Source organism: Salvelinus namaycush, chromosome 39 (assembly GCF_016432855.1).
Source record: "Salvelinus namaycush isolate Seneca chromosome 39, SaNama_1.0, whole genome shotgun sequence".
Classification (NCBI taxonomy): Eukaryota; Metazoa; Chordata; class Actinopteri; order Salmoniformes; family Salmonidae; genus Salvelinus; species Salvelinus namaycush.
The window spans coordinates 23,332,467-23,358,701 of NC_052345.1; the positions used below are offsets into that span (position 1 = coordinate 23,332,467).

The window sequence follows — 26,235 nt, forward strand, 5'->3', positions numbered from 1 at the left end:
GCTAGGAAAAGGGTTAGCTAAAAGGGTTAAGATTAGGGGAAGGGTTAGCTAACACACAAGTAGTTGCAAAGTATCTAAAAAGTAGTAGCAGTTGAAAGTTGCTAAGTAGCTAAATTGCTAAAGTTGTCCATGATGAGATTCGAACTTGCAACTTTTAGGTTCGCTAGACATTAGCATTATACGCCTACCCATCCACCCCTACCAACCACCATACTTTTATTTTTGCCTTAAGTAATTAAGTCTTATTTAACCATACTAAATTGAGTAACCCGGATTTAGCTTCATTATGTTACGTCTAGTCTATGAGACCAGGCTGTGTAGGCACAGGACAATGTCTTTAAGCCCAGTGTAATCAATCCCTATTAAAGAACTACAACATTTGATCAACTGTAGCAACACAACCATATCCAGTTCTGGGATGTAATTGTACTGGATTTCAAAGTTAATTTGGTCCCACTTCCTTTGGATAGTGCCCCACAAATGATTTGTGAATGCCCAAAACTGACTATCAACAGACTTGCAGATTTCCTGTACGTGGTGATAACCGATGGCTTATGATCCTTATGGTGCAATGGACCAAAATTGGTAAAGTAAATGCAAGTCTGAAGACATGCAGGAATTTATGTCACAGACATGTCACAGACATCTTAGAGATATTTTACCACTCAAAAAAGTAGTTGTTGTGTTGTCTTTTGTTGTGTTATGTTGTTTTGTGTTTGTTTAGTAGGCCTACAGTAGTCTCATTTATCTTTTTAAAATCTGATTTTAACCCTAACCTAATGTTTTCGTATATATATATATTTTTACGATATATTGACTTTGTGGGTGTGGTAACTAGTTGAAACCTTTAAAAAGATAAATGGTAGAAATAGGCGAGTTTTTTTACTTTGTGGCTGTGGTAAGTAATGAAGACACAGTTTTAGGCTGCACGAGACAGAGGAGGTGTGACTGTCCAATAAAGCCCGACTTTTGGGATTTGTAGTCTCAAATTTAGGTCTCCATATCTATTTCTGTTGGACTGTTCCAGCAGTATCTATTTATCTCTCCCTCTCACTTCACTTTGTTCCCTCCCATTTAAGTGAACCTGAATTCCCAAGTACTATGCATATCCACATAGCGCACATGCATTAGTTTAAATGCCTTTGACTGATCTCCCTCTACCCAATGAAATCGCTCTTTGAAATTCGTTTTTTGGGCAACGGGATGGCTTTTCGCCAGCTCAGAGAAAGTGCCACGACTCCACACTCAGCGGCTATTCAGAAAGAGTGAATATTGGTGGTCGGGGTAAGAGTTTCTTTGTAAAACAATTTGAGTCATTTAAAAAAAGAATAGGACATTGTCTTAACTGAGCGTAGTGTAAGGAACAGTTGTAACTCAGCCTCGTACGAATAGACAAATGCATGTCGGAAAATGAACTGATTATTTTTCCCGTTGAAAAAAAAAAATTCTTAACTTTGATTTCGGAACTATCGATGATACAATGTTGCTTGCTCTTTATATATATATTACATAGTCAAACCAAGTGACGATGTATTTTAATGGTTGTATTGATGGTATCGGGAAAGCCTTATTTCCTCGCTCATATACTTGAGTTAAAGGACTCAACATCAAACAAATTGAGATGCTGCGGTCAATGAGTGATCAATCAACGGGCTCTAATGATTGTTGTGGGCCGTCTCTGGAGGACACGTAGCTAAGGATACGTACACTGGAGTTAAGTTTTTTTTAGCTAGCGCCAACGAAAACAAATTTCCCAGTTTCCCAAATTTCCCAGTATTTCGTGTGGAGGAGATGCCTGATGTTTTAAAATGTAAAACTTTACAGAATGAGACTAGTTTATAAAGTACGCTATTGTAGGCCTGCCTGTGGTGAAACACCACACAAACCTATTCTGAATAATATTCTCAAACGCTTTTAAATTATTAATTGTCTAACTGTAATGGGTAGCATATTGGAGGTACTGTAAGTTGTATGATGCCAATAAACTTTGAAACTGGCAAGTGGTCAAGTAAGCTATGTGTTGAAACGTGAAAGCAACTGTACTCTTCTTGTTACATAACAAGGGGTTAATTGTCTGTAGACACGTAAGCCCTTCTACACACTCTGGAATTCAGCATTATCTACAGTTAGGGTAAATGTCTGTAACGTTAGTGTATTTTGATACATTAGGCATTTTTACATTAGAATGATTAGCTACAGATTGTTACACCAGAATGTGATTTATCCAACAATTGTTGGTATCCATTACTGGGAGTTCCAGGTTAGGTACTGTTTGGTGCAGTACAGATCATTTTCGACCATTGATTGAAACAGGTGGGTCCACTCCCTAAGTGTCATGAGACTCAATTGTCTTGATCTAATGGAAGAATTGAAGTAGAAAATATGGCGGCGTACGTATTGTTGGATTACTTCATGGAGCAACATTTTTATTTTAATAAGGGAGCATTTTCTAAATTCAACCCGACCATATGCAACTGGACAAGGACATTTTAAAAGATGCATGTTTGATCGTGTCGAGAACGAAAATAGTATCGCCAAGTTAAGGTTGGTCGAAAATTCTCTGTCCTACACGACACAGTACCTAAGCTGTAGGTCCCAGTAATGGATACCAACAATATTTGGTGAAATCGCATTATCTGGTGTAACAATCTGTAGCTAGAGAACGACGTGAAGGCTTTGGATACTTTTATTTATTGTTTTTTGTTGACATTTTATCTCATCAATATGGGCTACTGCATAATCACTGCACACCCACATTTTTGTTTTGTTTTAAAGCAGCATTGGAGGAGTAGTTGTTGCCCATTGCAAAACCAATTGTTCAGTGACCCTATTTATCTATAGGCTAATGTTGATATAAATCAACTGTTTGCTCCTTTAGGAGTTTATTTCAGATTGATTGAATGTCTCAATCACCTTATCAAGTAATTTAAATTCAACACTAAAGCATTTTATCCCAAAGTATCAGTTTCAGAATGGATACCCAAATGCTTGTGTTCCATAAGATTGCTACAATTGCTTTCTGATCTATTATGAGTATTTGACTATTGAAGAGAGGGAGAAAGCGTGTGTCTTTAACTCCTTTAGAGTCAGCATTTTTTCTTCACCTGAGGTCTTGTTTACGTCCCAAATGCAACCCTATTTCCTATGTAGTGCACTACTTTTGAACAGAGGGCCCTGGTCAACAGTAGAGCACTACATAAGCAATAGGGTACCATTTGGTAGGCAGCCCTTATCTACTGTATTGAGTCAGCATGGCCTATGAGTGGCTGAAAGCACACTCTTGAAGGAGTCCTTCTCTAGAATGGTTCCTAGTCTAGTAACTCATAGGGAATTTGTGCAGAGCAACTGCATACAGGTGTATCAAATTTATTTATATAGCCCTTCGTACATCAGCTAATATCTCGAAGTGCTGTACAGAAACCCAGCCTAAAACCCCAAACAGCAAGCAATGCAGGTGTAGAAGCACGGTGGCTAGGAAAAACTCCCTAGAAAGGCCAAAACCTAGGAAGAAACCTAGAGAGGAACCAGGCTATGAGGGGTGGCCAGTCCTCTTCTGGCTGTGCCGGGTGGAGATTATAACAGAACATGGCCAAGATGTTCAAATGTTCATAAATGACCAGCATGGTCAAATAATAATAATCACAGTAGTTGTCGAGGGTGCAGCAAGTCAGCACCTCAGGAGTAAATGTCAGTTGGCTTTTCATAGCCGATCATTAAGAGTATCTCTACCGCTCCTGCGGTCTCTAGAGAGTTGAAAACAGCAGGTCTGGGACAGGTAGCATGTCCGGTGAACAGGTCAGGGTTCCATAGCCGCAGGCAGAACAGTTGAAACTGGAGCAGCAGCACGGCCAGGTGGACTGGGGACAGCAAGGAGTCATCATGCCAGGTAGTCCTGAGGCATGATCCTAGGGCTCAGGTCCCCCGAGAGAGAGAAAGAAAGAGAGAATTAGAGAGAGCATACTTAAATTCACACAGGACACTGGGGAAATACTCCAGATATAACAGATTGACCCTAGCCCCCTGACACAAACTACTGCAGCATAAATACTGGAGGCTGAGACAGGAGCGGTCAGGAGACACTGTGGCCCCATCCGATGATGCCCCCGGACAGGGCCAAACAGGAAGGATATAACTCCACCCACTTTGCCAAAGCACAGCCCCCACACCACTAAAGGGATATCTTCAACCACCAACTTACCATCCTGAAACAAGGCCGAGTATAGCCCACAAAGATCTCCACCACGGCACAAACCATCCTCTGCAAACTGGAGATTGAGTGTGTGGTTTTTACATGAACGTAGATGGGGCGGGGGTATATGTGTCTTTCGAGGGGTTGCGTAACATGAGTTCTCTTGTGGGTGAAATGTTGCATGCTGAACTCTCAGTCCTCTGTGAGAAGAGCTTTACTCAGACATCTGTTTTTCTTTAACCCTACTAGAAGTTCAGGAGCTGGTAGCATGGCAATGGAGAGATTGTTGTTTTTACCCAGCAACATTTGGTCCATCTTTACCAATGTTGTGACCGGAATGTGTGAGACGCATAGGCACTAGTGCATAGGCACTGGGCAAAATTTTTTTTTACCTTTCCTCAAAGACTCTGACCAAAGCTGGGCCACTAAAACAAGAAAGCCTAACCCTAAACGATAAGAATCTGGTTACTGTTAGAAAATCCCAATAAATTAATCAATTGATAGATGACCATTAGTTTAGGTTGATAATCAATTACTTAATTTTCAATAGTACGCAAATTGTTACAGATTCAGTAAAATGTATGATTATTGTAATTAGTGCCTTTCGTGTGTCAGTCTTCTCCTGTACCGCAGGGGACGAATAGCCTACTGGTATGAACTTCTCAAGTTCTGCGAGACACTCATGCGTGCCATCTCTACCCCTGCCTGTAATTTTCCTATTTGACTGATCATTGTAATATGTTAGATCAGTGAGCCAGCCAACACATTTTTCTAAATGAATAAAGGCTTTTAAACATTATTGCACATGAGCGAGCACATTTTTGGAAGTTTTGCTACCAGCTTCAACTTATTTTTGCTTTAACTTTTCTAAATATTCTGAAACCACAAATGTTTAATACATTTTATCTCCAAGAAAAACTAATGGCATAGATCAGCATTATTGATAAACCAGAAATATAGGAATTATATTTTAGAGGTTACCAAAGTTAGCTGGCTAACTTCTTAATCCATCTTAGCGAAATGTCACCCTGGTGATTGTTAAATATATTGAGAGGGGGGAAAAACTAAATTGTGAAGGGGCTGGTATTCAACCCATTTACTAAAACATTATGTTGTGACTTTTTTGATGATTATGGCTCGCATTCTTTGACACCTAGCTAATCGTGACCTCTGCTTTTTTTGTGCTAGGCTTTGCGGAGGGACAAGATTGAAAAAAGACATGGACGTTTACGACTCCCAAACCCTCGGTTTCATGGTCTTTGGTGGATTCATGGTAGTCTCCGCCATCGGCATTGCTCTGGTCTCCACGCTCTCCATGAAAGGGACGTCGTACGGGGAGGCCCTGGCCAAGCACCGGCGCGAGCTGGGAAAGTCTGCCCAGACTCAGCTCTCTATGAAGCAGAAGACGTTGGAGAACAAGAGCAAAGGCCAGAAGAAGGAAGAGCGGCCCAACGGGATTCTCCCAGAACCGGTTGCAGAGTCCGCTAGCGAGCCCTAACCTGAGCCTCTCGCTGCCCCCGAGCTTGAACCAGAGCCCGTCATTGCTGCCCCGGGGCCTGTCATGGTCGCTTGTGCTGCTCCTACCCCAGTGGCCGTGGAGGCTGTTGCCCCCTCCCCGAAGAAGGTGGCCAAGGTGGCACCGGCACCTGCCGTCGTCCCGGAGACCATAGCCAAGGAAGTGCCCGTCATGGTCGTGCCACCTGTGGCGGTTGAGGTTGCCCCGGTGACTGCTGCGCCCACTCCGGTGTCCAGTGACAGTCCCGCCGCACCCTTTGCCAAGGCAGAGGAGCTCAAGGCTGAAGCACCTGCTACGAATAAAATATCCAAGGCAGAGGCTGAGCCAGGTTGGTAGTAAATAATTACATAATTACATTTTTACTTCATTTTATATGAAAACTCTTAATATACAACTATTGCAATTCATGTACTCTATAAATGAGGATTGGGGTCAATTTGAATGACATTTTGAATTTTTAGAATTTTAGTCATTTAGCAAAAGCTCTCATCCAGAGCAACTTACAAGAGCAATTAGGGTTAAGTGCCTTACTTCAGGTCACATCGACAGATTTTTGGCTCGGATTTGAACCAGCTACCTTTCTATTACTGGCCCAATACTCTTTACCACTAGGCTACTTGCCAAATTCAGGTAAGTCAATTCAGGAAGTTCATTGAATATAACATTTAGGAATTAAAAACTTAACATAACATAGCTTCTCCTTTTATGTTAATCAAGAAGTCATTGAAAATAAATGCAATTTTAAATTTACTGCAACGCTGCTAACAACCGCTGCATTCCTAGAGGAAGTTGTTAGCTCAGTTTCTCTCTAGTTAAGTGTTGGTATCATGATGAAAGGCCAATTGAAGCAATGGGTTCTGGTTGTGGATTAGACCCTATATCTATGCTGAAAAAAAAAATATAAACGCAACATGTAAAGTGTTGGCCCGATGTTTCATGAGCTGAAAGAAAAGGTCCCAGAAATGTTCTATATGCACAACTTTTTTCTCTCAAATTTTGTGCACTAATTTGTTGACAACACTGATAGTGAAGATGTTATCCTTTGCCAAGGTAATCCATATCAAGAAGCTGATTTAAACAGCCTTATCGTTACACAGGTGCACCTTGTGCTGTGGACAGAAAGGCCACTCTAAAATGTGCAGTTTTGTCACATAACACAACACATGTCTCAAGTTTTGAGGGAGCGTGCAATTGGCATGCTGACTGTGGGAATGTCCACCAGCGCTGTTGCCAGAGAATTGAATGTTAATTTCTCTACCATAAGCCGCCTCCAATGTCATTTTAGAGATTTTGGCATTACGTACAACCGCAGACCACCTGTAACCACGCCAGCCCAGGACCTCCACATCTGGCTTCTTCACCTGTGGAATCAACATAGGGGTGCACCCATGGCTGCGCCCCTGCCCAGTCATGTGAAATACGTAGATTAGGGCCTAATTCATTTATCTAAATTGACTGATTTCCTTATGAACTGTAACATGTTGCATTATTTTTGTTCAGTATAGAATTAAAGATCACATGGCCCTTCATTCTCCCAAGACCTCCCCCTCTAACCATCCCCCAACTTATTTTTTGTTTATTACTAGTTTAGTCATACAAGTAAGAAAAAATTAAGTCAAGTTATAGTAAAGTATGTTTACTATTCAATTTCTAAACTAGTAAGTCAACCAAATGATACTCGAGTAGTACATCCTGTAACCCCTGACATAGTGAACTCCCTGGCAGACTTATCATCTAACTCGCTCTCCTTGTAGTGGTTGCTGACGTTGACTCTGCGACTGCTCCCCTCCTGCCATACAAGACTCTGTCTGCTGTGAGCAGCATGACATTCAGTGAGGGAGAGACCCAAAAGGCTCATCGAAGTGCTCAGTGACAAGGCTGGCCTCGACTCCTGGCAACTGGTACAGTGTTCCTCTACAGAATGAGAGACTGACACACGCAAGCATTACAAACAGTGGCCTGTGGCCGAGTCACCTCCGCATTCCCTTTAGAAGAAATGCAGGCATACAGTGCATTCGGAAAGTATTCAGACCCCTTGAATTTTTCCACATTTTGTTATTTCTAAAATGTATTAAATGTTTTTCTCATCAATCTATACACAGTACCCCATAATGACAGTGAAAATAGGTTTGTAGAAATGTTTGCAAATAAACATACCTTATTTACGTAAGTATTCAGACCATTTGCTATTATTCTTGAAATTGAGCTCAGGTACACCCTGTTTCCACAACTTGATTGGAGTCCACCTGTGGTAAATTCAATTGATTGGACATGATTTGGAAAGGCACACATCTGTCTATATAAGATCCCACAGTTGACAGTGCATGTCAGAGCAAAAACCAAGCCTTGAGGTTGAAGGAATTGTCCGTAGAGCTCTGAGACAGGATTGTCGAGGCACAGATCTGGGGAAGGGTGACACAATTCTGCAGCATTGAAGGTCCCCAAGCACACAGTGGCCTCCATCATTCTTAAATGGAAGAGGTTTGGAACCACCAAGACTCTTCCTAGAGCTGGCATCCCGGCCAAACTGAGCAATCGGGGAAGAAGAGTCTTGGTCAGGGAGGTGACTGAGAACCCGATGTTCATTCTGACAGAGTTCCTCTGTGGAGATTGAAGTACCTTCCAAAAGGACAATCATCTCTGCAGCCATCCACCAATCAGGCCTTTATGGTAGTGGCCAGACAGAAGCCACTCCTCAGTAAAAGGCACATGACAGCCCGCTTGGAGTTTGCCAAAATAACCTAAAGGACTCATACCATGAGGAACACGATTCTCTGGTCTGATGAAACCAAGATTGAACTCTTTGGCCTGAATGCTAAGCGTCACATCTGGAGGAAACCTGGTGGTGGCAGCATCATGCTGTGGGGATGTTTTTCAGTGGCAGGGAGTGCGAGACTAGTCAGGATCGAGGGAAAGATGAACGAAGCATAGTACAGAGAGATCCTTGATGAAAACCTGCTCAGGACCTCAGACTGGGGCGACGGTTCAGCTTCCAACAGGACAACAACCATAAGCACACAGCCAAGTCAACGCCGGAGTGGCTTCGGACAAGTCTCTAAATGTCCTTGAGTGGCCCAGACTTGAACCTGATCAAACATCTTTGGAGAGACCTGAAAATATCAATGCTCAGGATGGAGAACTCCATCCTGAGAGACGCCCTCAATCCAACCTGACAGAGTTGGAGAGGATCTGCAGAGAAGAATGGGAGAAACTCCCCAAATACAGGTGTGCCAAGCTTGTGGCGTCATACCCAAGGAGACTCAAGGCTGTAATCGCTACCAAAGGTGCTTCAACAAAGTACTGAGTAAAGGGTTTGAATACTTATGTAAGTAATATTTCAGTTTTTTTGTTTTTGCATATAGGTAAGAAAGAAAAAAATGTGTAATACAATTTAGAATAAGGCTGTAACACAATGTGGAAAAAGTCAAGGGGTCTGAATACATTCCCAATGCACTGTATACATGCATAAATAAAGAGGAGCAGGCGTTTTCTGAGACAAGATTGAGAAACCTTGGTTGCGGTTAAAATGACTCGGACATGATTGTGCATGATGGAATATTTTTTTGGTCAAACAGTCATACACACACTTCTAAACTGCAGACACCTTTGAATTATTTAAGCACAGCAACAAGTAATAAAGAACACTAGCATTTCACACTTGTTAACAAATTAATTTAATATTGTAAGTTTTACACCCTTAAGATTGAATCATTCTAGTAGTTTTGGAAACGCCTTTGTTCTGGTATTTCCCAACAGAGGTTATTTTGTCCGTAAAAGCCCAAGGGTCCATCCCAATAAAATCTTATTTTTCCTGAAGTGTACACAAATCTAAAAGCATTGGATTGTTGGAGGGATGGGCTACTAGGTATTTCCACTTTATTTCTTATACCAGTAATGTCCTTTCAAATCAGTGAAGGGAAATAAACAAGTGCACACTTTGGGAGGAAGGAGAGATCATTGGGTAAACCAACATCCTACTGACTTCCAGGCACAGGGTACAAACAATGCCATAATACGCTTTGTTCGACTAATGAAATGCATGATGATAAGTTGATGAATTGAATTGTTGGGCTAGGTAGCATCTTAAACAGGTCTTGGCCTCAGTGCAGTAGGCCAGGATTTGGTAGCTGGTGCTTACAGTAAGTATCTCCCTGCGGTATTTATGCCACTGGCTCACACTGCCTGTTGGAACACTCAGGAGAAACAGATTAACAAACAACAAAAAAGGGTAAAACAAAAATGTGCACCACAGGATTGGGGGAACACCAACTTTAACCAAGTGTTTTTCACTGTCACTAACAATCCCCGATGCCAACACAGGAGCTGAGCGCAGAGAAATCGAAGATGGCGACGGTCAAGAGAAATCGAAGATGGCGACGGTCAAGACCCATCTGAGCTCAGAGTTGAGTGCTCACACTCAGGAGAACTGCCCTCCAGGCTCACATGCAGGCCTCCTACCAGGACCACGTGGCTGAGACCCAGCAGCTCAATCTCAAGGTCAGAGTTCACTACCCCATAAACGTCAGGGTTGTGTTCAGGAGGGGTGATTTTAACGTACTGAACAGTCCAGACAGAAATTCAATGAATAGAGCTGACTTGAGTCCTGACTCCGCATCAGAGGCATGTGTTTCCATCTGAACATTCAACAATGTTCTCGTGCCTGACTGAATGTGGAGCTGCTGCTACCACTACTTCCTTTTTGTGATATTGACAGCAGCCTCTGAATTTGACAGTAGTAAGATATTGTGACCCCTAGGTAAAAATGTGTTGGACTTGTTTATAAAAGTACAAGGCAGACAAGACGATAAAAATAAACTTAACGGTCAGCACAAAAATGAACTTTTTCTTTGTTAACACCCCCATACAGATAGCGAGACTGCAGGAACAGCTGGACAATGGCCCCGTTGCTCAGATGGCCTGCTTGCAGTAGGAGAACTCCATCCTGAGAGACGCCCTCAACCAGGCCACCAGCCTGTCCGAGATTAGGTAGATGGGGAAATAAGCAATACAACTCCTATTCTATGGGGAAATCTTGAGTTTTGTTCATTGGGCACCCAATAATTTTAAAATGGAGTGGAACTACCTGGGCTTTCCCCAATAAGAAATATGAATTTTCTTTTGTTGAAACATTCTGCTATGGTGTGCCCTAATGAACACAACCCAGGTGTGGTCTACTCTTTAAAATGCCCTTTTCTCAATTCGACTTAATTTGATTCCTTATCTCCTCTCTCCCTGCCACCACCAGGAGACAGGACTTGAGGAATCAAGGAAATCTGAATTGAGAGAGGCGAAAAAATGTCAGTGTCTTTGGATGCTGTAGCCTCCGTAGTAATCCAACTTGAATAACACATTCAAGATGGCCAGCACTCACAAGTAGACTGTTAGACTGCTTTCATTACAAAGAACTCTAAGAGATATTGTACCTGCAAGCTCTGGCCATAATTTTCATTCAAGTACAGGGTTTCCCAGAGTGTGCACATGTTTGATTTAGCCCAAGATTAAAACACCTGATTCAACTCATCAAGGGGTGAGAATTAGTTCATTTCTAGCACTTAATTCCCTAATACAACTGAAACATGAAGTAATAGGTTTGTTTTTTTGTTCATAAGACAGTTATAAACTCATTAAGATATATAATTGTCTTTGGGTTGTAAAATCATAGATTGTGTCTGAAAATCTACACTTGAAGCTGTGTTGACACAGGACTGAAGCCCTGCAGGCTGACAATGAGCACAGGAAGGCCCTGGAGGCCAAAGTGGCAGCTGCAGAGGAGCAACTTGCCCAGTTCCAGGTGAGCGGAGGAGGATGAAGTTGCCCCCACCCCCCTTTTGCTTTAGTCAATTCAGTTCTACTGTACCAGTGCACTACATAAGAACATGGGTGTCAATTTATTTGGGACTAAGGTCAGTCAGTTTTAATCTAGAACAGATGTGGACAACTGAGGTGTGTTCAGTAGGGAGAAAATGTAGTGAAATATGGAGGTAATACCTAAAATGTGTTGCATAAGAACAGATATTTGTGTTTTCTGTTCTCTGTTTTGCTACAGTATGCCTTACTAACTTTATTCATACATCTTTTAGAATTTCACTTGCCCTGTTTCTATACTTGTAAAATTATGGCTTGGATTCCAGTCTTTGTGCTTTAGCCAACTCCTATCGTTGTAATGCCAAACACAACAACTGAGTTGACTGAGCAGGCACAGGCTACCAACTAATCTACTACTACAATCTACTTAACCCCCCAGAGTCGATTTCCGTGCCCCCGCGGAAATCAAATTAGCATAATAAAAAAATCTGGTAACACTTGTCATAACAACTGACATAACTTGTCATGACCCATATATTTACACCTGTTGTGACATATATTGTTATTTAATGCATGGTTATGACACCTAATTAAATGTCAGGTTCTGCCAATAAGTTTCCTTTCATTTGAAAGTTTGTTAAATCCTTTGTTGTAATGAATTCTTTAGTTTTTTTCCATTCATATTTTAAATAATTTGTAGATAAAACTGACACTGTCATGAAATATTATGACCATTCTGTCACTTTACTTGGTTTAAGAAAATACACTTTATGACAATGTCAAGAAGCATTATGACCATCATAATCATATATGCCAGATAGGCCTATCACGTACATGCTCTTATATCAGTCATCAGTCAAAAAGAGGGTGTCTTGTCCTGCTCCTGAAATCTACTCCTGCATTCATTCCAGTCATCAGCAACAGAACATTGGGATAGATGCATGTCTGACCCCAATGTGTGCGCAATTACAATGATCATTTAATATGGTACATTTTATTTAAATGTGGTGTGTATATATAACAAACATACTGTTGACACGTAGACTATGGTGTAATGCCATGTTTTGCCTTGTGTGGTAGGTTTTGTGGGTTGTGACACTCTCATAACCAGCCATAAAACAATATGTATGTCACAACAGGTCTAAATATGTTATGACCATTATTATAACAGGTTGTCAGCTGTTATGACATACAACGGGTGGGCCTAATCTGGAATGCTGATTGAAACCGCATTAAATCCGGTGTCTTGTCCACAAATTACCACAGGCATTTTAACGTCATAGATTTAGCCGATCTACTCTGTTCCATCTGACTGTGCAATCCACTGTCTCATCAGCCCAGCCAGGCAATTTATAAAATTGATCTCCACTATAAAAGCATCTAGACATTATCTCAACGGCCAGCTGCTGTCTCATCTCTTCCTCCGTTTGCAACTTGTTTGTAGCCTGCTCCAGCTGGGTTTGGACCTGAGAAAATACACACGCACACTGGTCAGTCGAATCAGCCCGACAGGATGCTCTCGATTGTGCATCTGTAGAAGTTTGTGTGCTTTTGGTGACAAGCCGAATTTCTTCAGCCTACGCTGTCTGTGTGGATGGACCAATTCAGTTTGTCCGTGATGTGTACGCCGAGGAACTTAAAACTTACTACCCTCTCCACTACTGTCCCGTCGATGTGGGTAGGGGGGTGCTCCCTCTGCTGTTTCCTGAAGTCCACAATCATCTCCTTTGTTTTGTTGCAAATTAACTTGTTCTCAACTAGCCTACCTGGTTAAATAAAGGTGAAGTTAAAAAAAATAGGCTTATGAAAAATATCTGATCTTGTATCAGTGGTTAGTGGTCACTTCTACCAACTCTATTGCGCCCTTAGTGTGGGCAATGATCAACAAGGCTCTTTGGCCTCTTTGAACAGCAGTCTGAGTTCAGAAGGGCACAACGATATGGAATATTCTGATAGGACATTGTGTAGAGTTAATGCAATGTTAAATATACTAAGTGAAGCACCCTCCTGAGTGCGACCCAGGGCTTTGGGTGCGTCCCAATATTTCTTTCCACCTGAAGGGCGCATTTGTTCACTACATCCTACAAATCTAAAAGCATTGGCTAGTGGGAGTATCTACCATATTTCTTATTCCAGTCATTTCAAATCAGTGAACAAGTGTACATTTTGGGAGAAAGGAGAGATAATTGGAGCATTGCGACAATGCCTTTGTGTTGAGCAGCAGATTGCTTCCTGTTGTAGGTCAGACAGCAGCTGATAGAGACGACAGCGCATGTGCAGAGCCAGGAGGCCTCCGAGTCCACACAGGTCAGGGTGCCTGACCGACGGGGTGCACCCTGCAGAAGCTTGCCGAGAACTATCAGACTCAGAATGTATTCATCGAATTGACTACAAGCCGCAATCCGAATGGAAACGATAAGCACCGCGTAATTTTCAGATTTGTGGTGCTCCATCTTAATTTGAGTGTAATATCCCTTTAAGCACTTGGCTAGGGCACGCTAACACTTTAGTGTTCACTCGCAAACCATTCACTCACATATTAGAGACCAATCTGTATATAAATAATAATGGGCGGCATGATGGCACACTATGCCCTTATACAATTAAATAATATTTCATATTTTCAGTTATTTATTATGACAAATATTTGACTTCATTCAAATCCGAGGCAGCAGAATCCAGTTTAAAAACTATTCCACACCACACCTGATCTATTCAGTCTGATACTTCTCAAAGGCAGCCGATTTTGCTATACGCTAACCACACTATGTGCTTTATAAAATATTTTATAGCAGCTAAAAGCCTCTAGTTCATTTCTTTGCATGAACCTGTATGCGTGTGTGTTTGCAAGTCCCTTGCTTATTGAGTTGACATTGGAGATGTGCTATGCTCTGAAGCGCTGCACCAGTGGCTGTTGTAATATCATTTTTGGGTGGAACGGCAAAACGCTAACACCCTTCTAATGTATTTTTAAAATATCCAGACCTCAGTAGTGAGTGAGGTTGATGCTTGTTTGGTACATTGCGTAACGGACCACTTTGGGAGACCAGCGCAGCTTGCTTGTTTCACCTGAACCAGAAACTGCCCTTTAGGTGTCTACTTGTTCTAACCTAACCGTTTGGGAGACCCTCTGCACACTTTGGATGGGTAGCCATTTGATTAGGTGTTCAGGAGTTGTATGGCTTGGGGGTAGAAGCTCTCAAGAATCCTCTTGGACCTAGACTTGGCACTCCAGTACAGCTTGCCGTGCAGTAGCTGAGAGAACAGTCTGACTAGGGTGGCTGGAGTCTTTGACAATTTTTAGGGCCTTCCTCTGACACTGCCTGGTGGAAAGCCTTCCCAGAAGAGTGGAGGCTGTTATCGCAGTTAGGGGGGGGACAAACTCCATATTAATGCCCATGATTTTGGTATGTGATGTTTGAGCAGGTGTCCACATACTGTTCATGTAGTGTACCTTTTTTAAGGTGCATAACGGGCTTTGCAGGTGTGGTTCCCTTGCGCACGCTGAATAAATGTAATTCAACCGCTGAAAACCCTCCCACTTGCTCGCCAACAGATTTTCTCATGGAGTTTTCATTCAATAGGTTTTTCAGTACATTTATCTTAAGCCATCCCTTTAAATATAGTGTACCTTTTTTTAGTTCGAATTTGAGAGAATGGGTTCAGAATATTTGGGTTCAATGAAAGAAAGACCTCTAAATATATGCATTTTCATTTCTGTTTCTGCACCAATTGGTGATTAAATAATACTCTGATCTTGCGGCTTATTTAGGTTTATGAGTCAAATGTGTTTGGAGACCCTTTACGCAAGAAAGAAATACTGGTTTGATTCATTCTAAAAATGTTCAGTTCTTTAACCCATGGTTATTTGAAGATTAGTGTGCAAAGAATTATAATGGGGAGAATAGAGTACAATAGTATCTATTGCCTGCACTAATCATGGAATTATGTGATAATACAGCCAAGTATTGCGCCATGTGTCGGTTTCAGACTGTTATGACTTGGTCTGCGCTCCTCCATAACGATTGAATTAGCCCATGCCTTTATTTTTTATATATGATTTAACTATTACTCATGATCCTCAGCAACAACCACATGGCCATGATGCCATTTACAGAGGAAGCAAATTAAGTTTAACAAAACAATGTAATTAAATGGAATGTGGTCTATACAAAAAAAAGGTAGTTCCCTAAGACCTTATACATGTTTCCTTGGCGTAAAGGGGGTGGGATTAAGGTAAGGTCAGAATATGGTGTATCTGTAGACACACCTCCGCCACACCACCATTTATTCGATCTCCACCCAAAAGGAATAGCAGGTGAATAGCATACTATTCTCATGTATTCTGACCTTGAACTTAAGTATAAGTGCCTAAAAAGGGAAATGCAATCCATTTACGCACACTTAACTCTGATCGGAATCGGGGCCCTAGGTGATTAGGAAGGGCTGAAGTAGCACTTGAATAGATTGAGACACGTTATGGGATGTTTCCCGGACCCAGAACAAGCCCCTGTCCTGGACTAAAAGGCACTTTCAATGGAGATTCTCAATTGGGAATATTTTTTAGACCCAGGACTCGGCATAATCTGTTTCTGGCAAACTGACCTCAAGGGTTGGATAATTTCAACATAAAACAACTTTTTTTGCTGCACATTTCAATTTCGATATCATACCAAGTATTTATCAGGCTACTATTGCTGATATCGATACCATTGGTTTAAAAAAGGGAGGATTAAAAATGCATGAATACTGAAGAAACACACCTGCAAATACACCAATGCTTAAATCAAGAGAAAGTGAGCAGAGTATCGATACTGCCAAATCAAACTGATATGTTCTGGTATCGATATTTTGGTATACTGTACATACGCCCATCCCTAGTTGTCGGAATTCAAGCAGTGGTTTAGACTTGTTAGGTCCCTCGTTAATATTTATCAGATGGTCTGTATATGTTTCTGGACAGTGATTATTCAAAGTGCTATTTGTTTTTGGTACTTTCTCTCCACCAGGAGGAGCCCGAGCAACCAAAGGAAGGGACATCCATCGAAGACTGAATGAATATCCCACAACTTGCCAAAATGCCTTAATTATTTTACATATTTCTTTTCCCCACTCTTTTCTCTTGTATAGTAGTTTGTAGTCAAATTATAATTTTGTAAATGGATGTGGATTTCAGAAGCGTTTAATATTGTATGCCTTTTTGTTATGTTGGAACCAACAATCAATTGAGTCTCTGGCTGTGTCAAACTTCTGTTTATTTGTCCTGACATTCCTAGAACACCCAGTGGTTCAGCGTTATTGAAAAGGGGAATTGCCTGTGCGTTAAATGTGCAGCAACTAGTGCAATCACTTTCTTGTTGTCCTTTGTATGACATTGAAAAGGGAGGTGATTTTATGGTACGCAGATGCAATACAATGTAGAGGGCTGCTGACAAATGTGAGAATTTGTAACAAACGAACTGTAGATCTATTTGGGTTGGTGGGCGTATTACTGTTTTTAGCACAAATGCATTATTGAGAAGAGGAGTTAATTGTGACAAACACAATATGCAGTTGTACTATATGTTCATGATTTTACAACTTGATGTTAGATCAGAGGTGTTGGATCTGGCCCATGGGGAGGGGTCCAATCTGGACTGCAGGTGATCTGAGAAATCATTAAAACATTTTACACCTAAAATAATGGAGACTGTAGTTCCCACGGATGGGTAGTAATGGATTAAGTGTAAACTGATTTTAAATGTACTGTAATGATCAAACCAGATTCCCCCAAAAATGTAATGTAATTTGCTTAGTTACATTCTTACATGTTGGATTACTTTGAAACAAATTTGATGACTATCATTTAGTGCACCCTCAAGACTTCTCACATGTTCTCAACTCAGATTCTATTGTCTTGCTGACCATCCACCAAGGGTGGATGATGTCTTTTTGTATTCAAACTGGTTGAATGAATAGATAAGGCTTCCTAAACAAGTACACCTGGCACACTGGTCAATCAGACAGTTGTCTAGACTCCACATGGGATTGTTAATTATGCCTAGAACAATGGTTTAAACCAGTGGTGATTTTTAGCATGAAAATCTTGGTGGGTCAAAAACATAACTGTGGGATGCATGTCAGCAAAGCCACTAAACTATACATTAATTGCACTATACCACTGCTACACCTGGCTATCAGTGAAGCCTTGTCTGGCAGCAAAACAGTTAATTCAGCCTCTTTAACTACCTTGTAAGAAAAACAGCTGATATGGCTGACTTGCCTAAACAAATGTGGTGTCTACTGACAATTGATGTACAAACTTGCTATGTATAATAATGGGACGACAAGTGGGTAAGAGGCAATCCGTAATTTCAATTAAACCTTGAGCGAGCTAGGACGGATATAGTCAACTACTTGTACAGCGACAGAATTCATAACATGGTCCGATCTTAGTTTTCTCCCTGTACATCAAATCAAATTTCATTGGTCACATACACATGGTTAGCAGATGTTAATGCGAGTATAGCGAAATGCTTGTGCTTCTAATTCCGACAGTGCAGCATTATCTAACCAATTCACAACTACCTTATACACACATGTAAAGGGATGAATATGTATAAATATATGGAAGTGTGATGGCCGTGTGGCGTAGAATACAGTTGAAGTCGGAAGTTTACATGCACTTAGGTTGGAATCATTAACTCGTTTTTCAACCACTCCACAAATTTCTTGTTAGCAGACTTGCCAAAACTATAGTTTGTTAAGACATCTACTTTTTGCATGGCACAAGTAATCTTTCCAACAATTGTTTACAGACAGATTATTTCACTTATAATTAATTCACTGTATCACAATTCCAGTGGGTCAGAAGTTTACATACACTAAGTTGACTGCCTTTAAACAGCTTGGAAAATTCCAGAAAATGTCATGGTTTTAGAAGTTTCTGGTAGGCTAATTGACATAATTTGAGTCAATTGGAGGTGTACCTTCCAGCTCAGTGCCTCTTTGCTTGACATCATGGGAAAATCAAAAGACCTCAGAAAAAAAATTGTAGACCACAAGTCTGGTTCATCCTTGGGAGCAATTTCCAAATGCTTGAAGGTATCACGTTCATCTGTACAAACAATAGTACGCAAGTATAAACACCATGGGACCACGCAGCCGTCATACCGCTCAGGAAGGAGACGCGTTCTGTCTCCTAGAGATGAATGTACTTTGGTGTGAAAAGTGCAAATCAATCACAGAACAGCAGCAAAGGAACTTGAAAGGTGGAGGAAATAGATGCTGGAGGAAATAGGTACAAAAGTATCTATATCCACAGTAAAACGAATCCTATATCGACATAACCTGAAAGGCTGCTCAGCAAGGAGTCGCTAGTGCGCGATGGAACAAGGACATCCCTGCCGGCCACACCCTTCCCAATTGTGCGCTGCCCATGTGTCTCCCAGTCGCGGCCGGCTGCGACAGAGCCTGGACTCGAACCCAGAATCACTAGTGGCACAGCGATGCAGTGCCTTAGACCACTGCACCACTCAGGAGGCCTATTAACCACCCTTCTAACAATCAGCCGACAAGACAATTGAAGAGGTCCTCTACCTTCTCTTAGTGTCTTTGTTCTCACGCTCTTTGGACCCACCAGCTTGGCCCACTTGTACTTCTTCCCAGACCTTCACAACCTTGATCCACTGCTCCTCCAGAACAGAGTGGGGCTCTAGGGAATCCAGGTCCACTGAGGTGTTGAGCAGAGCCTCAAAGACATAATCTTTGGAATAAATGGTATGCTGTTCAAATTAGTACTACACATCAGACCTGGGTTGTACTCATTAGTGCACACCGTAGTAAAACGTTTTGGAATGGAAAACGAAAACAAGCGTTTCTTATTGGACAAGTTTAATAATCTTGGAACACAGTGTGGTGTACAGCAGGTCAGCCACCAGGGGGAGACTTGTCGAGGCCTGGTGACAGACGGTGTATACATCACCAGGCGATGGCTTCATCTGCTGGACGTGCCAGGTCTCGAAGGATTCTCTGGCCAGGACTAATTAGGGCTGATTTGGGAGTTGGTGAGTAATCAAGGGCTGATTGCTCACCAGCTGTGCAAGGCCCATAAAGCTGCCAGAAGGGCAGCACACAGGGGAGTGGGGGGGAACAAAGGACTCCCGTATAGTTGGGGATGGTTACAGAGGTAACTGTTTACAGAGGTTACAGAGGTAACTTACACTCGTGCACAGTCCTCATGTCTCCTTGCAGCATGCCTAAGGCACGTTCGCGCAGATGAGCAGGGACCCTCGGCATCTTTCTTTTGGTGTTTTTCAGAGTCCGTACAAAGGCCTCTTTAGTGTCCTAAGTTTTCATAACTGTGACCTTAATTGCCTACCGTCTGTAAGCTGTTTGTGTCTTAACGACCGTTCCACAGGTGCATGTTCATTCATTGTTTATGGTTCATCATGGGAAACAGTGTTTAAACACTTTACAATGAAGATCTGTGAAGTTATTTGGATTTTTACGAATTTTCTTTGAAAGACAGGGTCCTGAAAAAGGGACGTTTCTTTTTTTGCTGAGTTTAGATAATCTTTGGTATCGATCTAATGGTATCGAATGGTTGTGTTCCAAGCGGAAGTGTCTGCAATTTGTCTTTTTTTAAAGTTGTGCTGACAGTCTCTGAGATAACTTAGACAAAAAAGACAACTTTTTACAAATGTTATTACAACTACATGTCAGAAAAGTATATTTTCATGAGTTGGATTGGAGTGTATACATTTTTCTACCAGTACATACAGTACATTTTTCAGAATAAAAATGATTTAAGCAATTACCATGTTTACATAAGTCAAAATTGTCAGCACAACTATCTAAGTGACATTGAAAGCGACAATCTGGTGCTTTTAGCCTCTATCCAGTACTTTGTCATCAGAGTCATTTGTCATGACTAGGGTCGTAAAATTACAGTGACTTTCTCAAAATGTGGAAGATTCCCAGAGGAATCAGGAGGGAATAAGCAGGAAATCCTCCAACTAGGGTTTTTGGAAAACCTGAGAAATTTGGAAAAGCTACCAGAATTTTGCAACCCTAGTCATGATAATAATCAGAGAACCTTGGCCTCCAGTTGGCCTTAGTAATGCCTCTATATTGAGATTTGGGACTTCGTTTGGTAATCTCCAGAATATTATACTTATTGTTATTTACTTATTCAGCAATAAAGTCTACATTTTAGCCCCCAACAAAACCTTAACTACAGTATGAGAAGACTATACACATTTTACATAGAAATGTACAAAAGCATTGCAGAGGAAAACACAGGTGAATATTTTAGAGACATCCTTCTTCCTCTCCACCTTCTTTTCCACATCTTTCTCTCTTGTTTCCAAACTATCCCTCTTCTTCTCCAGCATCTCTTTCTCAAGACTGTTGTTTTTCTTCTCCACTTCTTCTCCAACTCTATCCTTTTCCCGAAACTTTTGTCTCTCCTCCTCCATTTTCTCTCTCACCTCATTTTATTTCCTGTCCATTTCCTCGTTTCTCTCATCTCCTTTCTGTCCACCATTTTTCTCTCCAACTCTTTCTCCTTTATGTCCAAATTATGCCTCTTCTTCTCCAGCATCTCTTTCTCCTTCCTCAAGGCTGTTGTTTTTTTCTCCACTGTCTCTATCTTCTTGTTCAACTATCCTCCTCTCTCTCTCCCTCACCACCTCCTTCTCTTTCTTATCTACCTCCTCCTTATTCAATTCCTTGTTCGCCATCTTCATCTACTATTTCTCTTCCCTTCAATTGTTTTCTTTCTTTTACAAATTCTTTACCTTCAAACTCATCTTTCTCTCTCTTGCAGGTCTTACAGATCTCATTCTTCACCTCTGCACCTACACTTTCCTTGACTGTCTCTCCATCTCTCTTTTCCACTCCTGTCTTTCTGCCTTCCTTTCTCTTTGAACTCTGTCCATGGCCCTGGTCATTCTGCTCATCTTCGGTTGTTGGGTGGTGTGAGCTGCGTGTGGAACAGCTGACTCCACGCTCAGCTTGGACTCCTCTAATCACATCATCCTGTGGACACAGAGTTACAATGGACATGCACATACGCCACACATACACAAACACACACACCCTCTTTCTCTCTCTCTCTTCAGAAAAGGCCCACTGGAAGGTTCATGTTCTTACTTGCTATCACTTTGCTCAAAAGACTCATACTATATCAAGATACCAGTACCAGGAATGATGATAGGCTTTTGCTCCTGATCAGTGATTCTCAAACCCCTCCACGGGTACCCCCAGACGTTTCACAATTTTTTTTGTAGCCCTGAACTAGCTCACTCGATTCACCTAATCAAGGGCTTGATAATTAGTTGACAAGTTTGAATCAGGTGTGCTAGCTCTAGAATAGATCAAACACATGGAACGGCTGGGGGTCCCTGACGATAGTTTTGAGAACCCCGTAGTTAGTCAACCACAGACCAATCAATCATAACACCCTCACAAAATGTGATAAATAATTACAATTACTGTAGAAAAAAAAGTAAAGTACAGAGAAAGAAAATACAACCTCTCTCTTTCCGTTGACATACACAGTTCCCTTTGCCACAGCTCTTTCTCCCTCTTGAGTCTTCATATGCTTGTCCTCCATCTCTGCAGTCACAGTTGAAGTCGGAAGTTTACATACACCTTAGCCAAATACAGTTGAACTCAGTTTTTCACAATTCCTGACATTTAATCCTAGTAAAAATTCCCTGTCTTAGGTCAGTTAGGATCACCACTTTATTTTAAGAATGTGAAATGTCAGAATAATAATAATAGAGAATTATTTATTTCAGCTTTTACTTCTTTCATCACATTCCCAGTGGGCTAGAAGTTGACATACACTCAATTAGTATTTGGTAGCATTGCCTTTAAATTGTTTAACTTGGGTCAAACGTTTTGGGTAGCCTTCCACAAGCTTCCCACAATAAGTTGGGTGAATTTTGGCCCATTCCTCTTGACAGAGCTGGTGTAACTGAGTCAGGTTTGTAGGCCTCCTTGCTCGCACACACTTTTTCAGTCCTGCCCACAAATTTTCTATAGAATTGAGGTCAGGGCTTTGTGATGGCCACTCCAATACCTTGACTTTGTTGTCCTTAAGCCATTTTGCCACAACTTTGGAAGTATGCTTGGGGTCATTGTCCATTTGGGAGACCCATTTGCGACCAAGCTTTAACTTCCTGACTGATATCTTGAGATGTTGCTTCAATATATCCACAGAATTTTCTCCCTCATGATGCCATCTATTTTGTGAAGTGCACCAAACAATGTACCATTGTGTGTGCAGATGAACGTGGTACCTTCTGGTGTTTGGAAATTGCGCCCAAGGATGAACCAGACTTGTGGAGGTAATTTTTTTTCTGAGGTCTTGGCTGATTTCTTTAGATTTTCCCATGATGTCAAGCAAAGAGGCACTGAGTTTGAAGGTAGGCCTTGAAATACATCCACAGGTACACCTCCAATTGACTCAAATTATGTCAATCAGAAGCTTCTAAGCCATGACATCATTTTCTGGAATCTTCTAAGCTGTTTAAAGGCACAGTCAACTTAGTGTATATAAACTTCTGACCCACTGGAATTGTGATACAGTGAAATAATCTCTGTAAACAATTGTTGGAAAAATTACTTCTGTTGTGCACAAAGTAGATGTCCTAACCGACTTACCAAAACTATAGTTTGATAACAATACATTTTTGGAGTGATTTAAAAACGAGTTTTCATGACTCCAAGCTAAGTGTATGTAAACTTCTGACTTCAACTGTAGGTCCTGGATGGCAGGAAGCATGGCCCCAGTGATGTACTGGGCCGTACACACTACCCTCTGTAGCGCCTTACAGTCAGATGCAACGCAGTTGCCATTGTAACAGTATAACTTTAAACCGTCCCCTCGCCCCGACACGGGCACGAACCAGGGACCCTCTGCACACATCAACAACTGACACCCACGAAGCGTCGTTACCCATCGCTCCACAAAAGCAGCGGCCCTTGCAGAGCAAGGGGCAACACTACTAATACGTTTCAGAGCAAGTGACGTAACTGATTGAAACGCTACTAGCGCGTACCCGCTAACTAGCTAGCCATTTCACATCCGTTACACCATACCAGGTGATGATGTAACCTGTCAGCATACTCTCGATGGTGCAGCTGTAGAACATTTTGAGGATCTGGGGACCCATGCCCAATTCCAGGTTCTTGTGGTCTGTCCACACAATAAACGGATGTTCCGCCCCCTCCAGCCAGTGCCTCCACTCCTCCAACGCCATCTTCACCGCGAGAAGCTCACGATTCCCCACATCATAGTTCCTCTCTGTGGCATTGAGGCGATGGGAGAAGAAGGCGCAGGGATGTAACTTGAGGTCGAGGGGAGAACACTGGGGCAGGACAGCCCCCACTCCGACATCCGAAGCATCGGCCTCCACCACGAATTGACGAGATGGGAGCTGTGGTGAACCGGCATTTGAGATCCCGGAACGCCCGGTCAGCAGCTAGGGACCATGTGAACGGAACCTTGGGAGAGGTGAGTGCAGACGGGGGAAGCCAGGGTGCTGTAACCCCGAATAAAGCGGCGAATCCCAGAAAATGTTGCAGTTGCACTCTGGACATAGGCTGGGGCCAATCCACCACCGCTCTCACCTTCCCAGGATCCATCTGTGCACTCCCTGCCAGATCGTCTGAGGTAAAATACATAAAAAAATATGACTTAATTTCAGTTGTAAATGTTTCCACTAGTGGCTGATAGCTTTACAGTTAAATGCAACTTAGATGCCTTTTAGCTATTTTACACAGCATTTTATGTCATATAGCTGGATAGCTATCGACGTTTTTAAGAGAGAACTTTTCAATTGGAATCTCTCCCCCAGTTTTCAGTCACAGGTGGGGATTTGATTTAGGTGTGAGCAGTGCAGGAGGTGGGCTCATGAGTTGTGCTCCAATTTCCATTATTCATATTTAGTGCAATTGTACATAATACATTGTATGGAAAAGGCACAAAGAAAGAACAAAACAAAATTATGTGCAGGTGAGTTAAAAAGGACTTTACATCAAATCTCCTCATAGTGCGGATAATTAATGTCCAACACCATTCCCCCCCCCCCCATATTTTATTTAAATCGTTAAAATAAGACAACTAGACTTAGCTTTTAAGTATTACTTAAAGAATTTGAAAACAAAACTGATTGAATGGATTTTAACACACTTGTGTGAAACCCTATGGCATAATCTTCTACCGGGGTAACGCCCCTTTTCTAAAAACAACATTTCATTAAATAACTAAAAACGTGTCAACTGTAACCATTTATTTCCCTTTATAGTTCATTTGCCTAAGCATGACCTTCATCCACATACCAATTATTTTCCAAACGTTGCTTTTTTATGTCAGAAATTAGACATTGTTCTTAGGGGTGGGGGTAGTTACCCCCCAGTACCCTATTAGATTACTTGAGACTGTTCCATTTTTGTAGAGAAAAATGTGTAGATCTATTTTAACAATGAAAAAGCTTTGTAATACATTAAATTAGATTGTCCTTGTGACATTGTTACCTACAAGGATATACCATGACATTTGAAATACCTAGTTTAATAAAACAACAAACGTTTTAATGTTTTTAGAACTGGGCGTTGAGCTACTTTTTACCCCTCCGGTCTGCCCTGACATCAATATTCTATTTATAGGCGCGTACCTCACTCACAAGACCTGACACAGATCAATGCAAAACACTCAGCAGAAAACCTTTTTGTAACAGAATCTTTAGCTTTTTTTCACTGTTGCTTTTAGCCAAAAACTATGGAGAAATGCAGCCTTGTGCTGTTTACCTCTGCCATGTGCATTGTGATTGATTAAGTCGAATTTTGACTATAAAGATACCGAATTTTTTAAAATATTATTCTAATAGTGAAATAATGTCAAATGCCCATCCCTATGAAGTACCATCACTCTCCAAGCCAGATGCAGAGAAACTTGTCCACGCCTTCATATTCTCTGATTGACTTCGGCAATGCTGTTATGGGGCTTTCCTGCCAAATCACTTCAGAGGCTACAACTTCAACAGAATAATACTGCCAGAGTCATGACCAGGACCAAGGCGTCAGCCCACATCACCCCCATCCTTGCTGAACTCCACTGGCTACCGGTCAACTATAGGATTGACTTTAAAACCCTCCTAGTGTTTAAAGCCTTGAATGGATTGAATCCCACCTACATCAGTGACCTCATTTCGATCAATGAGCCAACTCGCACTCTCCGCTCTAGCAACACTCCATTGCTTCAAGACCCCAAGACATGTCTCTGACTCTCTGTACTATGGGGGACTGAGCCTTTTGCTTCCTCGCCTATGGAACGCTCTCCCTGTCACGTCCTGATCTGTTTCACCTGTCTTGTGCTTGTCTCCACCCCCCCCCCCCCCCCCCACCAGGTGTCTCCCATTTGTCCCCATTATCCCTTGTGTATTTATACCAGTTTTTTCTGTTTGTCTGTTGCCAGTTCGTCTTGTCCCGTCAAGTCTTACCAGCGTGTTTTCCCATTATGTCGTTCTAGTTGCTGTTTTCTAGTCTTCCCGGTTCTGACCATTCTGCCTGCCGTTCTGTACCTCATTGACTCTGCCCTGGCCTGTCCCCTTGTATAATAAATATATCTGAGTCATGATACTCCCTGACCATCTGAGAGCCGTTCCATCAATAGTCAATAATCGTGAAGGGTGTGGTATACCTAATAAACTGGCCTGTGAGTGTATATAGGGCC

General features: G+C 41.8%; 1 long non-coding RNA gene across 3 annotated transcripts; it reads left to right on the top strand.

The window, feature by feature from the left end:
* Nucleotides 1-1,132: 1,132 nt before the first annotated feature.
* LOC120033005 lies at nt 1,133-16,744 on the top strand. 3 transcript variants are annotated; one of them, XR_005473887.1, is made up of 6 exons: nt 1,133-1,284; nt 5,378-6,033; nt 7,460-7,606; nt 10,026-10,202; nt 10,573-11,496; nt 16,520-16,744. It is a non-coding gene; the product is annotated as an uncharacterized LOC120033005 (long non-coding RNA). The 3 variants fall into 3 exon arrangements; XR_005473886.1 differs by lacking the exon at nt 7,460-7,606 and having other exon boundaries at nt 10,573-10,691; nt 11,395-11,496; XR_005473885.1 differs by lacking the exon at nt 7,460-7,606.
* The last annotated feature ends 9,491 nt before the right edge of the window (nt 16,745-26,235 follow it).